We start from the raw sequence: 11,139 nt of genomic DNA, 5'->3' as shown, positions 1-11,139 counted from the left end.
CATAGAGAGATAGTATTGGAGTCAGAGCTGCCCCTCCCCCCCACCCCCCGTAGGGTTGCCTAGGCTGTTTATTGTTATGAAAGCTGCCTCTGGGTGGGCGTGAACCTCCAGGTTCCCGCTAGCAGCAAGCAGTTAAGCATTTGCACCACCCAGAGAATCCAGTGAAGGCATAAGACCACACAGGAGCTAAACTCGCTCATTGCAACAGTTTTCAAAATAGCCCAAAGGCGGAAACAGCCAACACATCCGTCAACGGACGAACGGGAAAAACGAAACGTGGTGTATTCGTACAAGGCGGTTGTAAAAGTTTTGCACATGTTTTTCTTGTGAAGTTATTTTCCTTGAGGGTATTGTGAGGTTTACTGCTGCTTTTTCCAATCCCCTGTATGTCTTTTCTCCCTTCTCCTTCCTCTTCACTTTCTCCTTTTCCTTCTTCTCCTCCTCCTCCTCCTCCTTCCTCTCCTTCTCCTTATCCTCTTCTTCCTCCTACTCCTCCTTCACCTCCTTCTTCTACTGCCTTGTCGCCCTGGTTCCCTAGTCCAATGTTGAGTAGACCTGGTGCAAACCTGACTTTCTTGCCTTGTTGTTGATCGTACAGGAAGATATTCAGTCTTTCACCATGAGGTATGTCAACTCTAGATTTCTTAGCTGCCCGTTATCGGGTAGACGTTCCATTTTACTCCAAACTTGGTTGTTTTTTAATCATGAATTGGTGTTGAATTGCGTCAAATGCTTTTTCTATACCCCTCGTGATGAGCAGGAGCCCCGGTGGCACAACACTTAGGTGCTTGGGCTGCTAACCACAAGGTTGGCAGTTCGAACCCGCCCAGCAGCTCCTTGGGAGAACGACCTGGCAAACCGCTCTCATAAAGATGATAGCCTAGGAAAGCCTATGGGGCAGTTCTCTGTCACATGGGGTCGGTTATGAGTCGAAATCGACTGGATGTCACCTAACGACAGCATAACAACTTTGAGGTAATTCTTCCTTTTAGTCTGTTAACGTAGTGCATTACATTGATCTTAAAGTTAAAGTAACTTCGGACCGAATCCTGGTTTCGGGTCCGGCATGTCAACGGCTCTGAACCACCAGTCCTGTCCTCACCACAAGAAAAAACTGAAAAGTGGACATCAACGACTCGTTTTACACCCTTCAGGGAATAGAGTTCGCGGGGCAAATGTCGTCCAGAAACCGGAGAGGCACACACGCCAATACAATGAATCACCGCTGCCTCTGGGCCTAACATCGGGGCTTTGCCAGGGATTACAGCTTGAGAGAACATCAGTTCCTTGACCTGGTACGTGATGGCCGGCTTTCAACAAAAGATTGCGAGGGAAAAACAAAACAAAACAGTCCAAAGAGACAGGGCAGGCATCAGAAACAGAGTCCGATATTGCAGATTTGGGCAATATCAGGTGCGATTTATAATACTATGATACTACGCTCTAATGGAATGTCAGCAGAGAGGCCGAAACTCTTAAGTATCAAAAGAAAATCTAGAAAGAAAGACGAAACAAAACCTTGTAACAGGGATGAAGAATGTTCATCCGTAGACCGGACATGGCTGAGGAAAGAATCAGTGAGCGTGGAGACATGTCAATAGAAACTCCCCCAAACGGAAAAGTAAGCAGAAGAAAAGACTGAGGAAAAAGAGGAGCATCCAGGAACCGTGGGACAACCACAAGTGATGTAACAAACGAGCCATGGAAAGACCGGAAGGAGAAGAAAGAGAGAACGGCACAGAAGAGATACGTAATGGAATGTCACGTAATGTAATAACGTATTAATGGCTGATACCTGTCCGAGAACTGTCCGTAGGGACCAAAGCATAGGGGGCTGAGAGAACACCGAGCAGGAGAAACAAAACCAGAACAAAACCAATCGAAAGCCTAAACCTAGGCACATCATATTCCATTCAAACTGCAGAAAATTGAAGGTAAAATCTTGAAAGAAGCCAAACACAATCAAACAATCGAAAAGCCACCTTAGCTATAAAGGAACAAGGGTAAGAGTTACATCAGACTTCTCTTCATAAACCGTGCAAGCGAGGAGAGAGTGGAGCGACATATTTAAAGTCTTGAAAGGAAAGACAGCAACCTAGAATTCTGTGCCCCAGGATTTAAGACTTTCCCAGTCAAACACAACTTGCGGGAATTGTTGGCACTAGACCCGCCCTGCAAGAAATGCTAAAAGGAGTTCTTCAGGGAGAAGGAAAATTACATAGATCCGAGACTCGATGGACAGAAAGAAAGGAAGAGCGTTCGAGAAGAAATAACATGAGGGTAAACCGAATATTCTATTTTTTCTTGTGCTTAACCGATCTCGCATAACCATTTATTTAAATAATAATAGTGGCAACGCTCTACTGGATGATTATAGCTTATGGATAAGTGAGATGTATGACAGCAATGCTAGGAGGGACGGGGGCGCGGTGGGTGTTCTCTTTCTCTCTGCGGTGGTCCTCAACGTCCATCTTCCCTGACTGCCCCCGACCCCAGCCTGGAGTTCAGCTTCGAGTGGCATACCACCCACTCCCTCACCTCCTTCCCGCCATCGGTCCAGCCGCGGGTCTCCCGTCCTACTGCGCACCCCGCTCATTCCTTGGGGATTTTAGCTGCCGGCTCACTGTCTCTCGCCGACTTACTCCTGTCGCGATTCCCGGTGATGGCAACACCCGCGCAGATGATCCTTCCAACACCCTGGCCTGATCTCAGCTCCTTAACCTTGACCCCCATACTATAATCTACGGCCCGTGTTCAGATTTCGCCAATCATCTCAACAGAGCCCCTTACTGCCATTTGTTTCCTGGCCCAGGAGCCAGTCCGGGATCACTTGTTGCGTTTGGTTGGCATGTCCCTCTAAGTCTCTGTGGGGCGGAGGCTTTAACTTTGCCCAAAGCATTTGGTCTTTATCCTTGGTCCCTGAGAGATGATAGCCTCTAAAACGTTGGGACCGTGCCCCAGTGAGTGAAGTGTCTTGGATGAGGGCTCCAGACCACACCACCTAATGAGGTGCCTCTTGGTGGGGGTTGGCCAGGCCAGAAGGACTCAGTTGACTGCAGGGCGCGGGGCGGGGGGTGGGGTGGGGGGGTGGGGGAGGCACGATTCAATCAATCCTGCCTGCTTAATGAGGCTTCGATAAAGGCTCTGGACTCGGAAGCTCCCCGGGCTTCCCGGTTGGTGAAAGGCATCCATGCAGGGGCGAGGGTAGCGCATCCCTTTTTGGCACGTGGAAGCTCCGCGTTGGGAACGCTCCCAGGCCTCAGGCTCTGCGTCTCTTCGTTTGTATCCTTTTTGCTGTAATAAAACTGTAATCCTAAGCTGAGCGCTTTCCCGAGTTCTGTGAGTCGTTGTAGCAAATTACCAAACCTGAGGGAGTAGTGGGAGCTAGCAGGCCGGAAGTGAGAGGGAGCCCCTGGGGCCCCCGGAGCTTACCGCTTGGCATCCCGACCCGGGGTAGTGGGAAAACTCCCAATTTGTAGCGGGCAGGTCAGCCTCAGCCACCCCGGCCTCCCACGCTCTTCCTCGGGAACCTCCTTAGGGCGTCTGAACTGGTGGCTCCTTGTGCCTGGAATGCTCCTCCCCTCGCAGGAGAGGACTGGATTTACCGCGAAGCTGTGTCCTCCCCACGGAGGGCCCCGTACCCAGGAGTCGCCGGTCCACCCGGTGAACCTGTCATCGCCTGCATTGCCCGGGGGACTGTACTCTGGCGACGCCCACCAAGAAGAAAAGAAGAAAATTAATGGTAAATAAATCCTCATCATCATAAAGAGAGGGAGGGAGAGAGAGAAGGTGAAATCGAGATACGTGTGTGTACACTTATCCGTATATGTCTATATACATACGTGTGTGGAGGTGGTATACGGTTAGGAGGACACTGGGAAACCCTTTCAGCGTAGCTGTGCGTGTAAGGATTTGAAAGAAAAACCTCATAGAGCGGTTTGCGTCTGCTCGTCCTGGGTTTTTCCTCCTTTTTCCCAGGGCGACGCGGCTGAAGGAGCTGTCCCACCCCATCCTCTCTGTTGATTTACGTGCGGCTGGGGTTGGGTTTGGGTTGGGTTCCAAGGCGAGGGGGCGGTCCCGCCGAGCCGGAGAAGGCCCGTGTGGGCGGTTCATGCAATGAGAAATGTCTGTTTCGCCCGGAAGCTAGGGGAGCTGAAAAGTTAAAGGTGCAAAAGGCCCCAATAAGTATCAACCTGCCAAGCCACGTATTCGCTGAGGTTCTGACAGCAGAACGGTGGCAAAAGTAGGAGAGCGGGTGAGTCCTGGGTGAGGCTGTGTGTGCTCACCGTGAGCTGAAGATGTGTGAGGGGAGCAGTGCCCCGGCGAGGGGGGCGGAGCCCGGCATCGCTTCTCGGCCTTTTGGCTAAGATCAAGTGTAGTATCTGTTCTTATCAGTTTAATATCTGATACGTCCTCTATCCGAGGACAATATATTAATGGATTTTGGAGCTGGGAGTTGGAATAGGAGCTTGCTCCGTCCACTCCACGCATCGACCTGGTATTGCAGTACCTCCAGGAACGGTGCACCCCCCTGCGGGGACCACAACCGGCGGTCTAACAGCAGCAGAAATGGCGCGCTTCTCCTTGTCTTTGCGTTTATCCGGCGCCCGCGTCTTCTAGCCGGGGCGCCTTACGGAGTAATGTCTCCTCTTCGCCGGCGAGACAGCAGCTCGGGTCCTCACGTCTGCCACACCTCTGAAAAGCCTACCGGGAGGGTTTGCCGCTCAGGCCCCCCCTGGGGTCCACCCACCGCGCTGCAGAAAATTCGGTGTTTCACCGCTTTGGGAAGCGCCGCCTCCTCTGGCCCTAGTGGGCTCTGACCACGTGTGCACAGGGACATCAAGTGGACGCTGCCACCGGGGCTCAGGGCTGGCCCTGCACATCAACCCGGGTACGGCCTATTCGTCAGCTGGAATACATACGTCGCACACCTTATACAACAGGCTCAACACCCACGGAGGCAGCAGTCAGGATGCAAAAGACGCCTTGCGTTGGGCGAATGTGCTGCAAAAGGCCTCTTTAAAGTGCTGAAAAGCCAAGGCGTCGCCTTGGAGACTGAGGTGCGCCTGACCCAAGCCGTGGTCTTTGCAATCGCCTCCTACGCATGCGAAAGCTGGACGACGAATAAAGAAGACCGAAAGGAGAATTGACGCCTTGGGATCTTCGTGTCGGAGAAGAATACTGGCGATACTACTACCGTGGACTGCCAAAAGAACCAACGCACCTGTCTTGGAAGAAGTACAACCAGCATGCTCCTGGAAGCAAGGACGGCGCCCACACACATACTTCGGACGCGTCGTCAGGAGGGATCAGTCCCTGGAGAAGGGCGCCATGCTTGGGTAAAGTAGAGAGGGTCAGCGAAAAAGAGGGAAGACCCTCAGTGAGGTGGATCGACACAGTGGCTTAAGCACAACGACGATTGGGGGGATGGCGCCGTACGTAGGGTCGCTATGAGTCGGAACCGACCGGATGGCACCTAAGAGCAACAACAACGTACAACAGGCACACTTTTGTATTGCGCGTGCATACGTGTAACGAGATGTATGAGTGATAGAGAGCGCGAAGGACCAGAGGGGGGAGCGTGCGAGTACCTCCAGTGGTATAACGGTTACACTGGCACTCTATATACCAAGTGGAAACCCTGGGGGCCTAGTGGTTAAGCACTGCGGCTGTTCACCAAGAGCTCGGCAGTTCCCATCCGCCGGGCCCTCCTTGGCAACTCTACGGGGCGGTTCTGCTCTGTCCCGTAGGGTCGCTGTGGGTTGGAATCGACTCGATGGCAGCGGGTTTGGTTTGGGTTTTGTCTTCGTTTTTTTAATCAAGTCGGATGGTATTAGTTGGTGGTAATGCTGGAAACCCCGGTGGCGTAGTGGGTAAGTGCTATGGCTGCTGACCAAAAGGTCGGCGGTTGGAATCCGCCAGGAGCTCCTTGGAAACTCTGTGGGGCGGTTCTACTCTGTCCTATAGGGCCGCTGTGAGTCGGAATCGAGTCGAGGGCAGTGGGTTGGTTTTTTGCTTTTAATGCTGGAGATAAGTTAGAGACGGATGCTGTAAACCCTAGACTCCAGCGACGAAGGCGTAAAACAAAGAGGTAGGGCGCGTTTTGATGAGAATGCACAGAAAGTGCAACCCTCGTCCGTTGCTGGGGGGAGCGTACCACCACGTTCGTTCCAGTTGCTTTGGAGAAGCCCGGCGGTTCCTCAGACACTCAAACAAACATGGAGTCACCGTATGACCCAGCGCTCCCCCTCCTAGGTATATATACCAGCCAACCAGTTGTTGCCGTTGAATCGATCCCAGCCCCATGACAACCCCACCTGTGTCCGAGTAGAACTGTGCTCCACGGGCGTTTCGATGACTCACCCTTTGGAGGCGGACCACCGCCAGGCCTTTCTTCCGAGGTGCCTCTGGGTGGACTCCGACTTCCAACCTTTAGGTTAGCCGTCGTCGAGTGCTTTGCACCGCCCGGGGGAATCCCGCCTTGCAAACACACCCTGCTTTTTCTTCTCCCTTCCCTGACTTTGCTCAGGCGCTTTCTTTTGCCTTGAACACCCGCCCCTTCGCCAGCTCTTCTGCCTATTGTAGTTGTTAGGTGCCCTGGAGTCAGAGCTGCCCCTCCCCCCCACCCCCCGTAGGGTTGCCTAGGCTGTTTATTGTTATGAAAGCTGCCTCTGGGTGGGCGTGAACCTCCAGGTTCCCGCTAGCAGCAAGCAGTTAAGCATTTGCACCACCCAGAGAATCCAGTGAAGGCATAAGACCACACAGGAGCTAACTTGCTCATTGCAACAGTTTCAAAATAGCCCAAAGGCGGAAACAGCCAACACATCCGTCAACGGACGAACGGGAAAAAACGAAACGTGGTGTATTCGTACAAGGCGGTTGTAAAAGTTTTGCACATGTTTGTCTTGTGAAGTTATTTTCCTTGAGGGTATTGTGAGGTTTACTGCTGCTTTTTCCAATCCCCTGTATGTCTTTTCTCCTTCTCCTTCCTCTTCACTTTCTCCTTTCCGTCTTCTCCTCCTCCTCCTCCTCCGTCCTCTCCTTCTCCTTATCCTCTTCTTCCTCCTACTCCTCCTTCACCTCCTTCTTCTACTGCCTTGTCGCCCTGGTTCCCTAGTCCAATGTTGAGTAGACCTGGTGCAAACCTGACTTTCTTGCCTTGTTGTTGATCGTACAGGAAAGATATTCAGTCTTTCACCATGAGGTATGTCAACTCTAGATTTTCTTAGCTGCCCGTTATCGGGTAGACGTTCCATTTTACTCCAAACTTGGTTGTTTTTTAAATCATGAATTGGTGTTGAATTTCGTCAAATGCTTTTTCTATACCCCTCGAGATGAGCAAGGAGCCCCGGTGGCACAACACTTAGGTGCTTGGGCTGCTAACCACAAGGTTGGCAGTTCGAACCCGCCCAGCAGCTCCTTGGGAGAACGACCTGGCAAACCGCTCTCATAAAGATGATAGCCTAGGAAAGCCTATGGGGCAGTTCTCTGTCACATGGGGTCGGTTATGAGTCGAAATCGACTGGATGTCACCTAACGACAGCAATAACAACTTTGAGGTAATTTCTTCCTTTTTAGTCTGTTAACGTAGTGCATTACATTGATCTTAAAAGTTAAAGTAACTTCGGACCGAATCCTGGTTTCGGGTCCGGCATGTCAACGGCTCTGAACCACCAGTCCTGTCCTCACCACAAGAAAAAACTGAAAAAGTGGACATCAACGACTCGTTTTACACCCATCAGGGAATAGAGTTCGCGGGGCAAATTATCGTCCAGAAAACCGGAGAGGCACACACGCCAATACAAAGAATCACCGCTGCCTCTGGGCCTAACATCGGGGCTTTGCCAGGGATTACAGCTTGAGAGAACATCAGTTCCTTTGACCTGGTACGTGATGGCCGGCTTTCAACAAAAGATTGCGAGGGAAAAACAAAACAAAACAGTCCAAAGAGACAGGGCAGGCATCAGAAACAGAGTCCGATATTGCAGATTTGGGCAATATCAGATCGAGATTTATAATAACTATGATTACTACGCTCTAATGGCAATGTCAGCAGAGAGGCCGAAACTCTTAAGTATCAAAAGAAAATCTAGAAAGAAAGACGAAACAAAACCTTGTAACAGGGATGAAGAATGTTCATCCGTAGACCGGACATGGCTGAGGAAAGAATCAGTGAGCGTGGAGACATGTCAATAGAAACTCCCCCAAACGGAAAAGTAAGCAGAAGAAAAGACTGAGGAAAAGGAGGAGCATCCAGGAACCGTGGGACAACCACAAGTGATGTAACAAACGAGCCATGGAAAGACCGGAAGGAGAAGAAAGAGAGAACGGAACAGAAGAGATACGTAATGGAATGTCACGTAATGTAATAACGTAATAATGGCTGATACCTGTCCAGAACTGTCCGTAGGGACCAAAGCATAGGGGGCTGAGAGAACACCGAGCAGGAGAAACAAAACCAGAACAAAACCAATCGAAAGCCTAAACCTAGGCACATCATATTCCATTCAAACTGCAGAAAATTGAAGGTAAAATCTTGAAAGAAGCCAAAACACAAACAAACAAACGAAAAGCCACCTTAGCTATAAAGGAACAAGGGTAAGAGTTACATCAGACTTCTCTTCATAAACCGTGCAAGCGAGGAGAGAGTGGAGCGACATATTTAAAGTCTTGAAAGGAAAGACAGCAACCTAGAATTCTGTGCCCCAGGATTTAAAGACTTTCCCAGTCAAACACAACTTGCGGGAATTGTTGGCACTAGACCCGCCCTGCAAGAAATGCTAAAAGGAGTTCTTCAGGGAGAAGGAAAATTACATAGATCCGAGACTCGGATGGACAGAAAGAAAGGAAGAGCGTTCGAGAAGAAATAACATGAGGGTAAAACCGAATATTCTATTTTTTCTTGTGCTTAACCGATCTCGCATAACCATTTATTTAAAATAATAATAGTGGCAACGCTCTACTGGATGATTATAGCTTATGGATAAGTGAGATGTATGACAGCAATGCTAGGAGGGACGGGGGCGCGGTGGGTGTTCTCTTTCTCTCTGCGGTGGTCCTCAACGTCCATCTTCCCTGACTGCCCCCGACCCCAGCCTGGAGTTCAGCTTCGAGTGGCATACCACCCACTCCCTCACCTCCTTCCCGCCATCGGTCCAGCCGCGGGTCTCCCGTCCTACTGCGCACCCGCTCATTCCTTGGGGATTTTAGCTGCCGGCTCACTGTCTCTCGCCGACTTACTCCTGTCGCGATTCCCGGTGATGGCAACACCCGCGCAGATGATCCTTCCAACACCCTGGCCTGATCTCAGCTCCTTAACCTTGACCCCCATACTATAATCTACGGCCCGTGTTCAGATTTCGCCAATCATCTCAACAGAGCCCCTTACTGCCATTTGTTTTCCTGGCCCAGGAGCCAGTCCGGGATCACTTGTTGCGTTTGGTTGGCATGTCCCTCTAAGTCTCTGTGGGGCGGAGGCTTTAACTTTGCCCAAAGCATTTGGTCTTTATCCTTGGTCCCTGAGAGATGATAGCCTCTAAAACGTTGGGACCGTGCCCCAGTGAGTGAAGTGTCTTGGATGAGGGCTCCAGACCACACCACCTAATGAGGTGCCTCTTTGGTGGGGGTTGGCCAGGCCAGAAGGACTCAGTTGACTGCAGGGCGCGGGGCGGGGGGTGGGGTGGGGGGGTGGGGAGGCACGATTCAATCAATCCTGCCTGCTTAATGAGGCTTCGATAAAGGCTCTGGACTCGGAAGCTCCCCGGGCTTCCCGGTTGGTGAAAGGCATCCATGCAGGGGCGAGGGTAGCGCATCCCTTTTTGGCACGTGGAAGCTCCGCGTTGGGAACGCTCCCAGGCCTCAGGCTCTGCGTCTCTTCGTTTGTATCCTTTTTGCTGTAATAAAACTGTAATCCTAAGCAGAGCGCTTTCCCGAGTTCTGTGAGTCGTTGTAGCAAATTACCAAACCTGAGGGAGTAGTGGGAGCTAGCAGGCCGGAAGTGAGAGGGAGCCCCTGGGGCCCCCGGAGCTTACCGCTTGGCATCCCGACCCGGGGTAGTGGGAAAACTCCCAATTTGTAGCGGGCAGGTCAGCCTCAGCCACCCCGGCCTCCCACGCTCTTCCTCGGGAACCTCCTTAGGGCGTCTGAACTGGTGGCTCCTTGTGCCTGGAATGCTCCTCCCCTCGCAGGAGAGGACTGGATTTACCGCGAAGCTGTGTCCTCCCCACGGAGGGCCCCGTACCCAGGAGTCGCCGGTCCACCCGGTGAACCTGTCATCGCCTGCATTGCCCGGGGGACTGTACTCTGGCGACGCCCACCAAGAAGAAAAGAAGAAAATTAATGGTAAATAAATCCTCATCATCATAAAAGAGAGGGAGGGAGAGAGAGAAGGTGAAATCGAGATACGTGTGTGTACACTTATCCGTATATGTCTATATACATACGTGTGTGGAGGTGGTATACGGTTAGGAGGACACTGGGAAACCCTTTCAGCGTAGCTGTGCGTTTAAGGATTTGAAAGAAAAACCTCATAGAGCGGTTTGCGTCTTGCTCGTCCTGGGTTTTTCCTCCTTTTTCCCAGGGCGACGCGGCTGAAGGAGCTGTCCCACCCCATCCTCTCTGTTGATTTACGTGCGGCTGGGTTTGGGTTTGGGTTTGGGTTCCAAGGCGAGGGGGCGGTCCCGCCGAGCCGGAGAAGGCCCGTGTGGGCGGTTCATGCAAATGAGAAATGTCTGTTTCGCCCGGAAGCTAGGGGAGCTGAAAAGTTAAAAGGTGCAAAAGGCCCCAATAAGTATCAACCTGCCAAGCCACGTATTCGCTGAGGTTCTGACAGCAGAACGGTGGCAAAAGTAGGAGAGCGGGTGAGTCCTGGGTTGAGGCTGTGTGTGCTCACCGTGAGCTGAAGATGTGTGAGGGGAGCAGTGCCCCGGCGAGGGGGGCGGAGCCCGGCATCGCTTCTCGGCCTTTTGGCTAAGATCAAGTGTAGTATCTGTTCTTATCAGTTTAATATCTGATACGTCCTCTATCCGAGGACAATATATTAAATGGATTTTTGGAGCTGGGAGTTGGAATAGGAGCTTGCTCCGTCCACTCCACGCATCGACCTGGTATTGCAGTACCTCCAGGAACGGTGCACCCCCC

At 51.7% G+C, this 11,139-nt stretch overlaps 2 non-coding genes across 2 annotated transcripts; both read left to right on the top strand.

The window, feature by feature from the left end:
• Positions 1-4,343: 4,343 nt before the first annotated feature.
• Positions 4,344-4,532, top strand: LOC135228190 (U2 spliceosomal RNA). The gene has a single exon (XR_010318520.1). It is a non-coding gene; the product is annotated as a U2 spliceosomal RNA (small nuclear RNA).
• A 6,416-nt stretch (positions 4,533-10,948) lies between these two features.
• LOC135228177 (U2 spliceosomal RNA) lies at positions 10,949-11,139 on the top strand. The gene has a single exon (XR_010318507.1). It is a non-coding gene; the product is annotated as a U2 spliceosomal RNA (small nuclear RNA).

The sequence above is a fragment of the Loxodonta africana genome, chromosome 18 (assembly GCF_030014295.1).
Source record: "Loxodonta africana isolate mLoxAfr1 chromosome 18, mLoxAfr1.hap2, whole genome shotgun sequence".
In the NCBI taxonomy this organism is placed as follows: Eukaryota; Metazoa; Chordata; class Mammalia; order Proboscidea; family Elephantidae; genus Loxodonta; species Loxodonta africana.
Note: the sequence above shows the minus strand (reverse complement) of the source record. Positions and strands in the feature narration are given on the sequence as shown.